Raw genomic sequence first — 18709 nt, forward strand, 5'->3', positions numbered from 1 at the left:
TCTGGCCCATTGCACTTGATCTTATTAGTACATTTGAATCTGTGACCAGTCATAACCACTGGGAAACACTGCCTTGGTCATACCTGCCCACTCTCAGGTGGATGAGTGGGGTTCCAAGTCCAAGGCTCTCCAGGGACATTGCTTGGGAAATTTCCTCCATAAATGGGATGGGGGAAGGGATCTTCTAGGCAGAAAGGCTGCCCAGGGCAAGGCAGGCCAAGGCTGAGAGTGACTGGCAGTCAGACTAGCCCAGCCACGCCAGTCAGGGTGGGGGGAGCAGTACAGAGGATCCTTTGTCAGGCCAGAAGCTGCAAGGCGGCCCCATCCCTACCATCTGGCTCCAGCTCCAGCCCAGTGATGCATGATGGGGAAACAGGGGTGAGGGTGCTGGGGGCTACCCACCTGCTCTGCCTCCTGGGATAAGCCAACCCAAGACCTCCCAGGCCCATCTGGCCAACATATCCCCAAGCCCTAACCACCCCCGGGGACTCCTTTCGACAGGCTGAAATTGGCCGGGAGTGTGGCCAGCCTGTCAGGGTCACAGGTCATCGTTAATCTGCCAGAACAAGGGAAGGCAGGCGGGTGGGCAGGCAGCCGGTGTGGGCAAAGCCCTGGCAGTTCCTGCCGTCTGTTCTGGTGGCTGTGGAGAAGGATTTTCCTCTTTTGGGAGTCAGGGAGATGGGCCGGAAAGAATACAGGACTCTAGGAAACTTGCAGATGCACACATCTTGCTACCTAACGATTGCACTTCTGTGTGGGGACCCCAGAGAAGCTCTCACAAAGTGTAATTGCAGCAATAGGTGTGATAGCAAAATACTGGCAATAATCTAAATGCCCATCAATAGGGAACTGGATAAATATAAGAACGTAGGGATGCCTGGGTGGCTCAGTGGTTGAGCATCTGCCTTCGGCTCTGGGCCTGATCCTGGTCCGGGGATGGAGTTCACCATTGGGCTCCCTGCGAGGAGCCTGTCTCTCCCTGTGTCTTTCTCTCTGCCTCTCTCTGTGTGTCTCTCATGAATAAACAAATGAATAAAATCTTTTATATATATATATAAAAGAACCTAGACAACTGTCCTCAATGTTACTCAGCTACTGGGCCTGAGAAATGAGGCCCCCCCCCTATGTCAACATGACTCAACTGTCCGATCCAGGGAATTCTTGCCTGGAAAGAAAGGACTGGAAACCAATAAATAACTTCACTATTTGCCCCAGGAAATTCTTGCAAATCAATTTGAGAAGTTTGTTCACTGTGGCAAATACCTCTCTTTGACAATAAACAAATGAATTGTAGTCTATTTATACTGTGGAAAAGTCTACAGCAAGTAAAGGGAATGGACTCAAAATGGATGGATCTTGAAAATATAAGGTAAAGTGGAAAAAATCAAGTTGCAAAAATATGTGGGAAAAATATGATGACATATGTGACTTTTTTTTAAAGATTTTATTTATTTATTCATGAGAGGCACAGACAGAGACACACACACAGGCAGAGAGAGAAGCAGGCTCCACACAGGGAGCCTGATGCGGGACTCAATCCCAGCACTCCGGGATCACGCCCTGGGAGGGAGGCAGACGCTCAACCACTGAGCCACCCAGGAGTCTCCATATGTGACATTTTTTAAAACACACAAATAATGTTGTTTATGACTTTAGTGCAACAGAAGCACACTCGTATAAAAACAAGTCCAAGTATAAAAACATGTATGTGATGTATGGAAACCCAAAATCTGAAGCGTTTATGGAAACCATCAAACTTTCTGATGGGGAGGCAGATAGAGCAGTTGGGTGAAGAAGGAATAAACAAAGCTTTCAACTGAAGCTATAATGTTTTATCATTTTTGTTGAAAAAAAAAACAAAAAAGATTTGAAGTAACATGATTAAAATGGTAGTACAGTTTTTGATTATTTGGGGAAATAGGTACCCAGTTTTTTTTTAATTTCCTAAATTTTTTTAAAGATTTTTTATTTATTTATTCATGATAGACATAGAGAGAGGCAGAGACACAGGCAGAGGGAGAAGCAGGCCTCATGCTGGGAGCCTCATGCTGGGACTCCAGGATCATGCCCTGGGCCAAAGGCAGGCACTAAACCCCTGAGCCAACCAGGGATCCCCAAAATTGTTTTTTTTATTTCCTTTTTTTGTTTTTAAATAATCCCTATGCCCAACATGGGGCTCAAACTCATGACCCCAAAATCAAGAGTCACCAACTGAGTCAACTAGGCGCTCCCGTGTTCTTACCTTTAGTTCTTTTTTTTTTTTTAAGATTTTATTTATTTATTCATGAGAGACAATAAGAGAGAGAGAGACAGAGACACAGGCAGAGGGAGAAGCAGGCTCCATGCAAGGAGTCCGATGTGGGACTCGATCCCAGATCCCAGGATCACGCCCTGAGCCAAAGGCAGACACTCAACTGCTGAGCCACCCAGGAGTCCCGCTTTAGTTCTTTTGAATATAGACCCAAAAGTGAAATTGCTAGCTCATATAATTCTATATTTTTTAAAAAAATTCTATATTTAAATTTTCAAGAAATTGCCATACCATTTTCCGTAGCACCATTTTACATTCCCATTAGCAGTGCTCAAGGGTTTCAATTTCACATCCTCACCAACTCTTGTCTCTTTTTGGGGGGGTAACATCTGACCTAAGGGGTGTGTGAAGAGGACTTTCAATTTTTTTTTTTAATTTTATTTATTTATTCATGAAAGACAGAGAAGCAGAAACATAGGCAGAAGGAGAAGCAGGTTTTCTGCAGGGAACCTGATGTGGAACTCGATCCCAGGACCCCAGAATCACGACCTGAGCCAAAGGCCAAAGGCAGGCATTCAACTACTGAGCCACCCAGGCATCTCAATGGGCTTTAAAAGTTTTAAGATTTATTTATTTATTACACAGAGAGAGAGCTCACACATGTGCAAGTGAGGGAGGGGGTAGGGTGGACAGAGGAAGAGAGAGAATCTCAAGCAGATTCCCCTCTGAGCTTAGGGCTGGATCCCACACCCATAAGAAGACAGGCCAGAGTCAAGGACCTGCAGGAGTCAGAGGTTCAATGGCCTAACCAATGGGACTGAGCCACACAGGTGCCCCCGGGCTTTTTTTTTTTTTTTTCTTTAATGCAAATACCTTAATGTAAATAATCTTGTAGGCTTTTCTTTTCTTTTCTTTTCTTTTTTTTTTTTTTAAAGATTTTATTTATTTATTGACGAGAGACACAGAGAGACAGAAAGGCAGAGACACAGGCAGAGGAGGAAGCAGGCTCCATGCAGGGAGCCCAACATGGGAGTCGATCCCAGGTCTCTAGGATCACACCCTGGGCTGAAGGCGGCACCAAACCACTGAGCCACCCAGGGATCCCCTAGGCTTTTCTGTATTAAAAAAGAAGAAGAAGGAAAAAAAAACAAAAAACAAAAAACAGGGATGCCCGGGTGGCTCAGCAGTTGAGTGTCTGCTTTTGGCTCAGGATGTGATCCTGGGATCCTGGGATCTAGTTCCACATCAGGCTCCTTGTATGGAGCCTGCTTCTCCCTCTGCCTATGTTTCTGCCCCTCTCTCTCTATAAAAACATTTCCAGAGCTAAAGGAAGAAGGGCAGGTCAGACTCAAGTCCACAATCCAGGAGTTAGGCCTGTGTGGCATTGGACAAGTCGCTTCATCTGTCTGAGCCCTCAGTTTCGCCACCCAAGGAAAGGAAGAGTTACCTCATTCGCAGAATTAAGGAAGTAACAATTATTCAGATGTTTGTACAAAGAAAAAAAATTGGTCAGAAGGTCAATTTGTCAGCCTACTAAGATTTGGGAAGCAGACTATGGGTGAAGAAAATTGGGAAGTCCACTAACCCTCTACTGAGGACCAGGCATTTTCAATTTTTTTTTTTTTTTTTTTTTGGCATTTTCAATTTTTAAAGCCCTCTCCATTATTAAAAAAAAAAAAAAAAAGGAAGTGGAGCCTCAGAGGTTCTGGGGACCTGCTCATACTCACACCAGGCAGAGATGGGATCTGACCCCAGAGCTGAAACTCTAAGCCCCACTGCTTTGCATATGACCTTTTCCTGATCTTAATATTTCAATAGATTAGGGTTGCAGATCAGAAAGTCTGAGTAACTCGATGATAACAATAATTAATATTTAGTATCTGCCATGTGCCAGGCACCATGCTACACTCAGGGTCCTCATACCCTAGTAAGGATGTATGCTTCTTGCTCACTGATTGTGAAATGGAGTCTTAGAAAAGTCAGGAGTTTTGCCCAAAGTAATGAAGCTAATAATGCAGGCCAAATATTGGTGTTTGGTCTGTGTGGCTGCAGGGTTGGAACTCGCTATCTAAGTATAGAAGACACTATAATTTGAAACCTGAAAAAAAAAAAAAAAAAAAAAAAAAAAGAAACCTGAACACACCAGGACTATGCCACCAGTGCACATTCTTGGCCCCCTTTGCCTCCCAGGGAATAAAGAAATTCCTCAGACCACTTTTCTGCTGTCCCTCCTTGTGTACCTTTCTCCTCCCCAGGCATGGGCACAGCCTATGAGACTTCCCATGAAACTTTGAGGTTGGCCTGCCACAGGTCCTTGGGCACCATGGTGGGGAACCTGTAGTGATTTCACAGCATCTCTGAACTTGATCAGCAGCACCTTCTTCCCAGGCTGCAGATGCTTCTACAGCTGTGTGATCTTCATTTTGGTCTCCTGGGACCCCAAAGCCTCCTCCCAGGCCCAGTCAGCCCCAAGCCAGGTAGATCCTTGCTCAGGTACCAGGTACTTGACTCTTGCTTGTGCATCCCCAAAAGAGCCAAGTCAGCTCACACATATACACGTTACCAAGAGGTGGCCCTGGAGGAGAGTTGGTGGGGAGATGGGTGTAACTGGTGAAAAGGATTAAAAGTGCACATATCATATCATATCATGATGAGCACTGAATAATGTATAGAATTGTTGAAACAGGGGTGCTTGGGTGGCTCAGTCAGTTAGGCGTCTGCCTTTGGCTCAAGTCATGGTCCCAGGGTCCTGGGATGGAGCCCCATCTAGCCTCCCTGCCTGGCGGGGGGAACGGGGGGAACTTCTCCCTCTCCCCCCTGCTTTTGCTATCTCTCAAATAAATAAAAGTTCTTCAAAAACTTCCCTGGTGGCGCAGCAGTTTGGCGCAGCCTGCAGCCTGGGGTGTGATCCCGGGGTCCTGGGATCAAGTCCCACGTCGGGCTTCCTGCATGGAGCCTGCTTCTTCCTGTGCCTGTGTCTCTGCCTCTCTCTCTCTCTCTCTCTGAATAAATAAATAAATCTTAAAAAAAGAAAAACTATATTGTATACTTGAAACTAATATGACACTGTGTGTTAACTATACTGGATTTAAAATTAAAAAACCTTGGGACACCTGGGTGGCTCAGCAGTCGAGCGTCTGCCTTCTGCTTGGGATGTGATCCTGGATTCCCCGGATCAAGTCCTGCATCAGTCTACTGCATGGAGCCTGCTTCTCCTCCCTCTGCCTGTGTCTCTGCCTCTCTCTGTGTCTCTCATGAAAAATGAATAAACTCTTAAAAAATAAAATAAATGGGATCTCTGGGTGGCGCAGCGGTTCGGCGCCTGCCTTTGGCCCAGGGCGCGATCCTGGAGACCCGGAATCGAATCCCACGTCGGGCTCCCGGTGCATGGAGCCTGCTTCTCCCTCTGCCTGTGTTTCTGCCTCTCTCTCTCTCTCTCTCTCTCTCTCTGTGTGACTATCATAAATAAATAAAAATTTAAAAAAATTAAAAAATAAATAAAATAAATGATAAAAATAAATAAAATTAAAAAAAAAAAAAAAAAAGAATGGACACACCTGGCTGGCTCAGTCCATAGAAAATGTGACTCTTGATCTTGGGGTTATAAATTCAAGCTCCATGTTGAGTGTAGATGTGATTTAAAAATAAAATTTTGTTTTTAAGATTTTATTTTTATTTGAGAGAGAGAGAGGGAGGGAGTATGAACAGGGGGAGGAGAGGCAGAGGGACAAGCAGACTCCCTGCAAAGTGGGGAGCCCAACGTGTGACTCTATCCCAGGACCCTGAGATCACAATCTGGGCCAAAGTCAGATGCTTAACTGACTGAGCCACCCAGGCGCCCCTTAAATATAAAATCCTACATGTTGGCAAATCGAACTCCAATAAAAAAATATACAAAAATTTAAAAGAGGTGACCTTGGGTCATCCTCACCTCCAGATTCCCGGCACTTACTCCTGTGCTCTGCCCTTTTATCATCATCTCTTTCCAGTAATCAGCTTAGACTTCAGGCCTTCATAGAGGGGAACAGAAACCAGTTTAGGCTTTAGAATCAGGCCTCAGGCCACAGACTAGTTTTTAAAGACAGGGGAGGGGCACCTGGCTGGCTCAGTTGGTAGAACATGCAACTCGATCTCAAGAGTTGTAAATTCCATGGAACACCTGGATGGCTCAGCTTTGACTCAGGGCATGGTCCCAGTTTGGGGATCAAGTCCCACACTGGGCTTCTTGTGAGGAACCTGCTTCTCCCTCTGCCTATATCTCTGCCTCTTTCTGTGTGTCTCATGAATAAATAAAATCTTAAAAAAAAAAAAAGTTGCAAGTTCCAGCCCCACATTGGGTGTGGAGCCTACTTAAAAATAAACAAATATGGGGATCCCTGGGTGGCTCAGTGGTTTAGCGCCTGCCTTTGGCTCAGGGCGTGATCCTGGAGACCCGGGATCAAGTCCCACATCGGGCTCCCGGCATGGAGCCTGCTTCTGTCTCTGCCTCTCTCTCTCTCTCTCTGTCTCTCATGAACAAATAAATAAAATCTTAAAAAAATAAAAATAAATAAATATTTTTAAAATGAAAATTAAAAGATAAAGGCAAGGAAAAGAGGCCTGGGCTAGAATAATTGTGAATAATTATTATCATCATAGTTACACTAATTACTGTACCAAAAGAGCAACAACAGCAATTGCTGACCTTGAGAGCTTATCAGTATGCTAAACACACATTTTCTCATTTAATCATTTCATTTTCTTAAGAATGCTATAAAATTGCTTTCTTTCCATTTTGAAAAAGGGAAAACCAAGCTCAGAGGGGTTAAGGAACTTGCTTGAGGTCACACAGCTGCCAAGTGGTAGAACCCAAAGAGTGAAGAGACCTGGTAACCTAGATCTTACCCTGCCTGATGCTTCCTGAGGGACTCTGGGAAAGTTAAACACTTTTAGAGCTTCAGTTTGCATAGACGCAGAGGGGAGGAAAAGACGGAGGATAGAATAAGAGCCAAGAAGCACGGAGCTGAGGTTATGAAGGCCAGGACACGAGCTATGTTTCCACAGTGTCAGCTTTATTCAATCATAAAGCAAGATTAACGTAATTATAAAGCAGGTTTAGGATTCCAAAGTCAATGACATTTCACTATGCATTTAACTTGGCCTCATACACATGACACAAAACAAAGCACAATACAAAGTCATGCAACGAATGTGATACAACAAGGTTAAGACATTAACAAATCAAACCCAAAGTCAGTCTGTGAACTTGAGATGAAGACTTGGTCCTGGGTCAGCTCTCGGCGCCTACTGCTCATTATGTTCAGGCAGTGGAGGATCTCTGTTATGTTCAGAGATCACTCAGGCCTCGGGCAGTTACCTTTCTAATGTGGTCTGACGTGGAAGAGTCAGTGTCTGGAAAGTGTGACAGTTTGCTGCAGAAATCCACCCTTTTTAAAGGAATCTGATCAGTGTTTAGCTCTTCCAGACATCTTCTGGTTCTAGTGATTATCACTTCTCGGTTCTTCCAGACTCTCTTGGCTCTGTTAGTTATCAGTTCTGTGGGCTGCCAGCATGTTCTGGTTCTAGCGATATCTATTCTCAGCTCATCGCCCTTGGCTGCCTTCCTTATTTATTACGTCACTCCGTGGTATGAGTGACTGCTTGACATGAGTGACTCCATCTTGCTTTCTGTAAGCAACACAGTTTGTTATGCAGTGAAACCAGTCTCCTAAGGACTGTAAGTAAAATCTAATTAAGCCTATGAGGTAGGAATTTAGTCTCATTTCACAGATGAGGACTGGGTGGTATAGAGAGGTTAAGTGACAGCCAGTACCACACACTTTGTGGATACAGATTTACATCCAAATCTATTAAACAAAACAAAACAAAACAAAAAAAACAAATCTATTAAACTCCAAAGCATTCACATTGTGACTGTTACCCCAGAGGTTAGTCAGTCAGGAAATTCCTGATCCAAAACCAAAGGTCTTGAGTGCTATGTGAGGTTTGGACTTTTTCCTCTCTGGATCTGCACTAACCAATACAACAGCCATCAGCCACATGTAGTTATTTATAATTGCACTTAACAGTTCAGTTCCCCTGTCATATTAACCACATTTCAACTGCTCAATAGCCACATGTAGGTAATGACTACTGTACTAGACAAGCAGATATAGAATGTCTCCATCAGGGGCACCTGGGTGGCTCAGTTTGTTAAGAGTCTGCCTTCAGCTCAGATCATGATCCTGGGGTCCTGGGATGGAGCTCTGCACTGGGCTCCCTACTCAGCAGGAGAGTCTGCTTCTCCTTCTGCCCCTGCCCCTCCCCACCGTTCATGCTCTTTCTGTCTCTTTCATTTTTAAAAAAATATTTTATTAAAAAAATAAAAATAAATAAAAAATATTTTATTTATTTATTCATGAGAGACACAGAGAGAGAGGCAGAGACATAGGCAGAGGGAGAAGCAGGCTCCCTGCAAGGAGCTTGATGTGGGATTCGATCCCAGGACCCCAGATCACACCCTGAGCCAAAGGCAGGCCCTCAATCACTGAGCCACTCAGGCATCCCTTTGTCTCTCTCTCAAAAACCAAAACCAAAAAACCCACAGCATTTCCATCATCTCAGAGACTTCTGTTGTCAAGTGCTGATGGAGATGTGGGGGAGGCAAGACACTGAAGCATCGAAGCAACAGAAATAGGAGAAGCGGGGCAGGTATTTAGGTTGGAACCATCATTCATTTGGAGTCTGGGGAGGAGAGAGGTGGGTACCTGTCGAGTTAAAGTAAACAAGTTATGGTAAAAAGACAGAACCCAGATGGCAGGTGGGGGCAGGGAAGTGGAGGCCTGAGGGAGCAGGGAGGCGTGCCCAAGAGTTCAGCCTTCTGCTTCCCACAGACCTAGAATCCCCTACTTGCCACTTGCCTTATGGCTTTGGGCCACGTGTACATGCAACTTTTCTGAGCTTCAGTTCCTTCAACCAGAAAGTGGAAATAATAAAAGTACCAGCTGCACAAGGCTTGTTGTGAGTTTTAGAGGGATAATGTGGATAAAGTGAGCTTCTCCTACCATCTGTGATAAGGGAACAGTTTACGGTTTCTTTTTTCTTCTTTTCAATTTACTGTTTCCAATCCATTGTGGGCTGATACTTTTTTTGTAAAACACATTGGAAAAAGAGTCACGTGCCTGGATGTCATAGCAATGTCAAACTATCATAAAAGTTCCTTTTTAAAAAAAATTTTATTTATTTATTTATGAGAGACACAGAGAGAGAGGCAGAGACACAGGGAGAGGGAGAAGCAGTCTCCATGCAGGGAGCCCAATGTGGGACTCAATCCTGGGACTCCAGGATCACACTCTGGGCTGAAGACTGCACTAAACTGCTGAGCCACCTGGGCTGCCCTGAAGTTCCTAAACACTCTTCATTCCTTATTAAAAAAAAAAATTTTTTTTAAAGATTTTATTTCTTTATTCATGAGAGACATAGAGAGAAAGGGAGGCAGAGACATAGGCAGAGGGAGAAGCAGTTTCCCTGTAGGGAGCCTGATGTGGGACTTGATCCCGGGACTCCAGGATAATGCCCTGAGCCAAAGGCAGACACTCAACCGCTGAGCCACCCAAGTGTCCCTCTTCATTTCTTACATATTTTGTGGTGACAGTTTTAGACTAACACTATCCAGGAGCCACACTTTGAGTAGCAATCATTATAGATGACTTAGTTTCATGGCTGACACAGCCAAGGGCAGCCATTCCTATTATTAATAATGATATTGATGGGGGTGCCTGGGTGGCTCTGTCAGCTAAGCAGCTGCCTTTGGCTCAGGTCATTTTCCCAAGGTCCTGGACTCCCTGCTCAGCCTGGAGCCTGCTTCTCCCTCTCCCCATCGCGCCCCCCCCCCCCCCACCTCATGTTCTCTCTATCTCTCCCTCTCTCAAATAAATAAATAAAATCTTTTAAAAAATTATATTGATGGAGAAATGAATAATAAATGTGGGGGATGGGAGAAGCAGTCAGGCCATACCATATTATAGTTAATATTCATAAGGGCAAGAGGTAGGACAGGCCCAGATAGTCAGAGTCCTCTCACTCAATGCAGTAGGAAGAGAGCTATATAGGCCATAGGCCTGTTTGGAAGCAGACCTGGAATTGGGGCCTGACTAGCCCAAATGTGCTTTATCATTTTTTTTTTTTTTTTTAAGATTTATTCACCTATCTGAGAGAGAGAAGCTGGGGGAGGGGGAAGGCAGAGGGAGGAGACAAGCAGAGTGCCAGATGCAGGGCTCAATCCTAGGACCCTGAGTGGAGACCAAGAATCATCAGATGCTTAACCTACTGGGCCACCATGTATATTATTTTTACCAGTTTCTCTTCTCCTGAAACTCTGGTGTCATGGCTCAAAGGTAGGGAAACAGATCCTTCTGCAACGGTTTGTCTTATCATTTGAATGGCTGGGTAGGGGGCAGGTTCCAGCTCCAAACCTCTCTACCCTCCTGCCATAGGACTCTTGTACATGCTATTTGTATTTTCCTCCTGGGCATTATTCCTGCCTTCACCTGGTTAACTCCCACTGATCACTGAGAGTTTTGCTCCGTAGCTGCTTTCACATGTTTCCTGATTTTTAAGGAAGCCTAACAGCCAATGTGGGGCTTGAACTCAGGACCTCCAGCTCATGAGTCACATTCTCTATTGACTAAGCCAGCCAGGTGCCCCAGGGAGGGTTCCTGATTGATTAGAATTTCATGGCTTCAGAGTTCTATTAGTTAGAATTTCACAACCAGAGAATACTATTGATTAGAATTTTATGGCACCAGAGAAGTATTGATTAGCATCCCATGGCCCCAGAATTCTATTACTTAGAAATTCATGACTTGAGAATGCTATTGATTCAAATTTTATGGTGTCTTAGCATTCCATCAATGCATACTTCCCTCCAGACCAATCCTCAGCTCTATGCTCAAACTGTTACCTTCTCAGGGAGGTCTTCTCTTACCTCCCTATTTCAAAAGGTCTGTCTGCCACCTGCTCCTGTTTATTTTTCTCCATACCCAATACATTATATATTGCCTCCTGTACTAGAATGTAAGAAGCTCCACCAGGGCAGCAATTTGTTTCTGTCTTGTTCACTGCTGTATTGCCAAGGCCTATAACAGTGCCTTGCACACAGTAGATGTTCAATAAATATTTGCTCAATGTTTACAAATGAATCAATTACATAATGAATAAACTGTTGGAATTACTACATAAAGGTACCATGCAATCATTTTTTGAGAGTGACTGCCAACTTAACCACCTACCTTCTGTGCCTGACTCAATTCAGCTCAGGATGGAGAGGGGAGTGTCTCTCCTCTCTCTAGCTGTGCTCCTCTCCCTAAGTCAGAGGTCTTATCTGAGTCAAGATCTAGGCTCTGAAGAGAGGAAAAGGAATTGAAATGGGGAAGTGAGTCTAAAAGGGGTACCTACAATCTGGAACCCTACTAACTTTTCAGATCTCGAATGTTACCATCATCTCTTCCAGGAATTTCTCCCTGATGACCAGATTAACTTCGTTCCCTTGTCAAATGTCCTCATACACCCTGTTCACAGCACTCTGTACTTTTAGAGATTTGCTTGGTGACTGTTGACATCCGTAGATATGGACCACATCTGCTTTGTCCCTTATGCCTAGACCAGTGCCTGCCACACAACAGGTGCTCCAGAGCTGTTTGTGGAATGAACAGAAGATACCATATCACACTCCTGTTGGTAGGATGGAAAGGGATATGTGAGGGTCAATAATAGCCGGAAAAAAAAAAAATAGCCGAGGGTGAGAGAATGTCAGAGGAGGAGGACCCTCAGGGGACTATGAGTTTGGGTGCCCAGCCTCCCTCTGGAGCCAGGGAGAGGGTAGGATGGGCAAACCTTTCTTGTAAAGGGACAGATAGTAAAGCATTGGCTGCCCTATTGTTAGAGCAATTGATCATAGACAATATGTAAACAATAAAGTCCGCTGCGTTAAAAAAAAACCCTTCACTGGGATCCCTGGGTGGCGCAGCGGTTTGGCGCCTGCCTTTGGCCCAGGGCGGGATCCTGGAGACCAGGGATCGAATCCCACGTCGGGCTTCCGGTGCATGGAGCCTGCTTCTCTCTCTGCCTGTGTCTCTGCCCCTCTCTCTCTCTCTCTCTCTGTGACTATCATGAATAAATAAGTAAAACAAAAACAAAAACCCTTCACTTACAGACATAAAATTTGAATAGTATCACACGTCACAAACAATATTCTTACTTTGGTCTTCTCAGTAGTTAAAACGTGTAAACACTTCATAAACAGTACCAGTGAGGAAGGCAAGGTCTGTAATTTGCAAAACCCCCAAATAAAACTTTAAGTAGAAAGTAAGGGTGGGGGGCGCCTGTGTGGTTCAGTGGTTGAGCATCTGTCTTTGGCTCAGGTTCTGATCCCAGGATCGAGTCCCCGCATCAGGCTCCCCACAGGAAGCCTGCTTCTCCCTCTGCCTCTGTCTCTGCCTCTCTCTGTGTCTCTCATAAATAATCAAAATATTAAAAAAAAAAAGAAAAAAGAAAAAGAAAGGGTGGGAGACTAAGAAGAAAGGATGTTTTGTAAGTCATGTTACACTAGTGTCTTTTTTTTTTTTTTTTTTTAGATTTTATTTATTTATTCATGAGAGACAAAGATTGAGAGAGAGGCACAGACACAGGCAGAGGGAGAAGCAGGTTCCATGCAGGGAGCCTGACGCGGGACTCGATCCTGGGTCTCCAGGATCACACCCTGGGCTGATGGCGGCACTAAACCGCTGAGCCACCCAGGCTGCCCCCCATGTTACACTAGTGTCTTAACCACTCTGAGCTTCAGGCTCCTCCTTTAGAAAGGGAGAGAATAAAAGTCCTTGGTTCCCTAGGTGGTCCTGAGGATGAACAGAAATAACACCTTCCATTCTAGACGGGTGGGCTGAGCTACTGAGCTACTAATGTTAATAATAATTATTATTATTATCACCAAGGGATCTGTGGGAAGAGCAAGTGCAAGGATGCTTGCAAAGCCCCCAGCAAAAAGTCTGGCGCTAAAGACTTCCATGGAAGCTCCCAACTTCCTGTCCCTCCCCAACTCTAGGTCACACAAGATAGACCTCCCCAGCATCCTGCACTGGCCTCTCAGGTCTCCTGCTCCCCAGGCCTTGTCCAAGACAGGGGAAGGTGTCCATGGCAGCTGGCCAGGGCACGGGAGAGGACCGGGTGTGGAGGGAGGAGGGTTCTGACCGGTCCCCCGCCCATTGTCTGAGCCAGCCAGTCCCGCCAGCCAGCTGATGTCCTGGGTCTCCGACACCAGCTGGCTGGCCCCACCCCCACCCCAATTCCCCCTCCTTGTCACTTGGCCTCCGCCCCCACCCACCCTCAGTCTAGAAAGATGCAGGGTGTGACCAGAGGATCTGAGCTTTGTCCCCCAAATTGTAGACTGATTTGCATTCCTTCAGCAATTTGCACACTCCATTCACTTGTAAAGAGCTAGAAGTTGCAAAGCCTGCAAGGGGTCTTTGGGTGTATTTTATCTGACTTGGTTTTGAAAATGTGATTTTGGGTGTTCCCTTTCAAACTTCAGCCTTTCCCGATTCTGGAACTGGGACCGGATGATTTGGCTACTCTGATCCTCAGTTTCTTCATCTGTAAAATGGGGACAATCACACCTTTCCTACAGAGTAGCAGTGGGGAGTAAATAAGAGAACGTATGCAATGTATCTGGCACAAAGTGTGTGTACAACGTATGCAATGTACCTGGCACAAGTGTATGCAAATGTTAACTTGCTATTACTTAACCATATCATCCTAATGTCCTCCAGAGCCAACTATTAAACCTGTACTGTCCAATAAGGCAATCACAAGTGGTTATTTAAATTGAAATTGGGGACGCCTGGGTAGCTCAGTGGTTGAGCGTGATTCTGGGGTTTCGGGATCGAGTCCCACATTGGGCTCCCTGCGAGGAGCCTCCTTGCTTCCGCCTCTGCCTGTGTCTCTGCCTCTCTGTGTCGCTCATGAATAAATAAATAAAATCTTAAAAAAAAATAAATTGAAATTAAATTAAATCGGAACTTTACATCCTCAGTCACACCAGCCACACTTTGACTGCTCTATGTTCTGGTGGCTGTCGTACCTAGCAGCGCAGATACAGAACATTCTCATTACCAAAGAAAGTTGTATTAAGCTGTGCGGGTGCAAACCCTCTAATTCCCCAGAGCTTTTCTCCTTTTCCCAAATAAGGCTCTCCCTGTCGCAGTGTTTCTCCCCACCCCCTTCAAGGTAATGACCTCGGTGAGTGGGTGGGTGTTCTTTTGTTCTCTGCACCTGGGCTAGAGGGTGGAGAACAGGTGTGGAGCTGTGCCCTGGAGCACCGAGGGGGTGGGCGCAATCATCCGCTTTGTAAAGCAAACAGCTGCACCCAATTCTACTCCAGCCACCGGCAGGAGCCTCCTTGGGCCCGGATGCGGATGAGGGAGGGGAGACACTGGGAGTTCCAGGCCCTGTCCTCACCGCCTCTCATAGGCGGTTTAAGGTCACACAACGTGTCTGAGCCTGGGATGAGCAGTTTCCAGCACAGCTGACACCTGGAGAAGGTGCACCAGATGGGAGGCCCAGAGTGGAGGGGAGGAGAGGATTAGCAACCTCTCAATGCCAAGACTCAGCTGCACCAGGGCTGAAAGGCATAAATAGGTCACATTCAGGCTATTTCCAACAACAGCGTCCGCTGTGGTACTACCTCACTTTTGGAGTTTAACAACCACGGCAAGACATGCACACCTCCACGTGGCTGAGGACTGGCATCCCAAAGTTAACATCCTGGAAACGGAATCCTTGCTTTTCCCTCCAGGATATGTCTGTTCATTCTACAGCTGTCTCTACCTCAGGGGATGGCTGCCTCATCCTTCCAGTGGTCTGACCCAGAACCTTCGGATCGTCCTTTGCCCTTCTTTTTCCCATACCCTACAAAGGAGCCATCAACAACTCCTACTGGCCTCACCTTCAAAATATATCTTGAGGGGTGCCTGGTTGGCTTAGTAGGTGGAGCATGCAACTCTTGATTTCTTGACCTCAGAATTTGAGCCCCACGTTGGGTGTAGAGATTACTTAAAAATATATTTTTTAAAATCTTAAAATCAGGGGCACCTAGGTGTAGGTACAGTTGGTTAAGCATCTGCCTTCAGCTCAGATCATGATCTCAGGGTCCTGGGATCGAGCTCTGTCAGGCTCCCAGCTCAGTAGGGAGTCTGTTTCTCTCTCTCTCTCTCACTCTTTCTCTCAAATAAATAAAATCTTTTTTAAACATCTTAAAATTAATCAATTGATCTTGAATCCAACCCCTCCTCACCATGGGCCTGCTGTCATCTTGGTCTGAGTCACCATTGTCTCCCTCTCAGATTGCTGTGGCAGCTTTCCACCATTGCCTCGTATACTCTTCATCCTGGAGGAATGAAGATCATGTCACTCCTCTGCTCCAAACTGTTTAATGGCTGTGAAATTCACAAAGTCAATTTCCTTACTGTGGCCTACTGGGCCCCATTTATCTGGCCCTGACACATACTGGTGTCCTTTCTGTGCCATGCACACACCTGCCTCAGGCCCTTTGCTCTTGCTACCCTCCACCAGGAGCCACTCTTAACTCACACAGCTGCTAGCAACTTTCTTACCTTCTTTCTTCTTCTTCTTCTTCTTCTTCTTCTTCTTCTTCTTCTTCTTCTTCTTCTTCCCTTAAGGTCTTAAGAATGGAAATACTCTTTTCAGAGAAGATTTTCTTTTTTTCTTAATTTTATTTCTTTGAGAATGAGAGAACAGGAGCAGGGGGAGTGGGAGGGGCAGAGAAAAAGAGGGAGAAGCAGGCTCCCCACTGAGCAGGGAGCCAGCCATGGGGCTCTATCCCAGGACCCTGAGATCATGACCTGAGCTGAAGGCAGACACTTAACCAACTGAGCCACCCAGGAGCCCCAGAGAAGGCTTTGTCACCTTATATAAAACCGTACTCTTTGGGCCCCCATGCCTCTGTCTTGTTTTATTTCTCCTTAGAGCACCCATCACAGTATTTATTTACTTGCTCATGGTCAGTTCATTGTCTGCGTCCCCTCGCAAGAACAGGTGGCTCCATGGGTCAGGGATTTTGGCTATCTCGTGAACTGCTATGTCCCCAGTATTCACATAGTAGGTGCTCAGTAAAGGGAGGAAGCACAAGCCCTGTGCTAGGAACCACACTTAGGACCTAATATGGTTATCTCGCCTAATCCCCAAGGCCCCTATGGCAGGCACTGTTATTATCTGACTTTTCAGATGGAGAAAAGAGGCTTAGAGGCACCAACTGGCCCCAAATTAGTAATAGACTTAAAGTGTGTCTCTTGTACCACTCCCCCACATACAATCAGAATTGACAGTCAGGGAGCTGAAGGAGACTGAATTCTGAGCGCCCAAGGGCATTCAGTTGCATAAGCATGACGTCTGAGACCCTCTGCTCTATGAGTGGGCAACTCTCAATAGAGAGTCTTTCAGACCTTCTCAGAGGAGACTCTAAATCTCTGGATTTCACTTTTCTTTTAGTGTGGCTTGTGGCCAATTGTTTAAAGGGAGGAATAAAAAAGCAAATCAGAGCCCTCCAGGGAGTACTTGAAACCTTTCATATGCGTTCCCTTGCCTCAGGCTGTGTCATCCTTTCCCAGTCTCCAAGTGGCTGCCCTGCCTCCCCACCTAGCTGAAAAGAGTAGTATGGCTGAGGGTCTGAAAAGCTCTGTGCCAGGGAACGTACTGGGAGATCTAAGGGATATAAGACTTTGTAGGCCCTGCTGGGCAGTTTGAATTTTATTCTTAGCACATTGAGAAGTCTTGGAAGTATTTGTTTTCTCTTGTTTTTGTTTCTGATTTTTTTTTTAATTTTAACTATTCATGAGAGACACAGACAGAGGCAGAGACATAAGCAGAGGGAGAAGTAGGTTCCTTGCGGGGAGCCCCAGTGTGGGACTTGATCCCAGGATCCCAGGATCACGACCTGAGCCAAAAGCAGACACTCAATCACTGAGCCACCCAGGTGTCCCTAGTTCTGATTTTTGACTGAGGAAAAACATATAGAGCATCAATCATAAGTGTGAGTTTCTCAAGCTGAACACACCTATGTTAAGGTGAGCACCCAGATCAGGAAGCAGAATTATCATCAGTGCCCAGAATCCCTCCTGGAGTGCCAGCCTAGTCACCATCCTCCCATCCTACAGCTCACCACTATCCCCATTTTTAAAAAAATATATTTATTTATTTATTTATTTATTTATTTATTTATTTATTTATTCATGAGACACAGAGAGGCAGAGACATAGGCAGAGGGAGAAGCAGGCTCCATGCAGGGAGCCCGATGCGGAACTCAATCCTCAGACTGGAGGATCTGAGCCAAAGGCAGATGCTCAACCACTGAGCCAGGCGTCCAAATATCCCCATTTCTAATAGCACAGATAAGTGTTATCTATTTTTGAAATTTTGTATGTAAATAGAACCTCACAGTATATATACTTTTTTTGTGTCTGGCTTTTTTTTTTTTTTTTTTTTAATTTGAGAGAGAGAACAAGCAGGTGGAGCAGCAGGCAAGGGAAAGAAGCAGGCTCCCCAAAAACCAGGGAGCCCGATGTGGGGCTTGAACCCAGGACCCTGGGATCACGACCTGAGCCGAAGGCAGACCCTTAACTGACTGAGCCACCCAAGCATCCCTGTGTCTAGCTTCTTTAACTCAACATTATGTAAGATTCATTTCTATTGTCTGTATAGCAATAATTTTTTCACTATCCTTGCTATGTAGTATTCCATTATATGACTATATCACTATTTATTCTCCTGTTGTTGTTTTTTTAATTTATTTGATAGAAGGGGGTAAAGAGAAGCAGGGGCAGGGCAGAGGGACAGGGAGAAGCAGAATCCCTGCTGAGCAGGGAGCCCCACATGGACCTGGGGCTCGATCCCAGGACCCTGGGATCACGACCCAAGCCGAAGGCAGATGCCCAACCATCTAAGCCATCCAGGCGCCCCTATTCTCCTGTTGACAAACACTTGGGAACTTTCTTGTTTGGGCTCTTGTAAACAAAGCTCCTACACTTGTGTACATGTCTTCTTCTTTTTTTTAATTAATTAATTAATTAATTAGCTTATTTGTTTATTTATTTATGTATTTATTTATTTATGATAGACAGAGAGAGAGAGAGAGGCAGACACAGGAGGAGGGAGAAGCAGGCTCCGTGCCAGGAGCCCGACGTGGGACTCGATCCCGGGACTCCAGGATCGCACCCCGGGCCAAAGGTAGGCACTAAACCGCTGCTGCGCCACCCAGGGATCCCCTGTGTACATATCTTCTCATGCACATGTATTTTCTCATTCCTCTCCTGTATCTAGCTTGGAGTGAAAAAGCTGCATGACAGGACAGGCATAGCTTTGGCCTTCATAAATATAGTTTTCCTAAGTGGTTGTACCGCTTATACTCCC

General features: G+C 45.5%; 1 long non-coding RNA gene across 2 annotated transcripts in view; it reads right to left on the bottom strand.

The window, feature by feature from the left end:
* Positions 1–7281: 7281 nt before the first annotated feature.
* LOC140618327 (uncharacterized) overlaps positions 7282–18709 on the bottom strand; it is a 29403-nt gene continuing 17975 nt past the window's right edge. The window contains exons 1-3 of one of the 2 annotated variants that reach the window (XR_012018499.1): positions 15898–15971; positions 15579–15671; positions 7282–7918 (exon numbers count right to left, since the gene is read on the bottom strand). This is a non-coding gene — a long non-coding RNA (uncharacterized lncRNA). Of the gene's footprint in view, positions 7919–15578; positions 15672–15897; positions 15972–18709 lie in introns of those variants that run through there. The other variant, XR_012018500.1, reaches the window with a different exon arrangement.

Source organism: Canis lupus, chromosome 26 (genome assembly GCF_048164855.1).
Source record: "Canis lupus baileyi chromosome 26, mCanLup2.hap1, whole genome shotgun sequence".
Taxonomy (NCBI): Eukaryota; Metazoa; Chordata; class Mammalia; order Carnivora; family Canidae; genus Canis; species Canis lupus.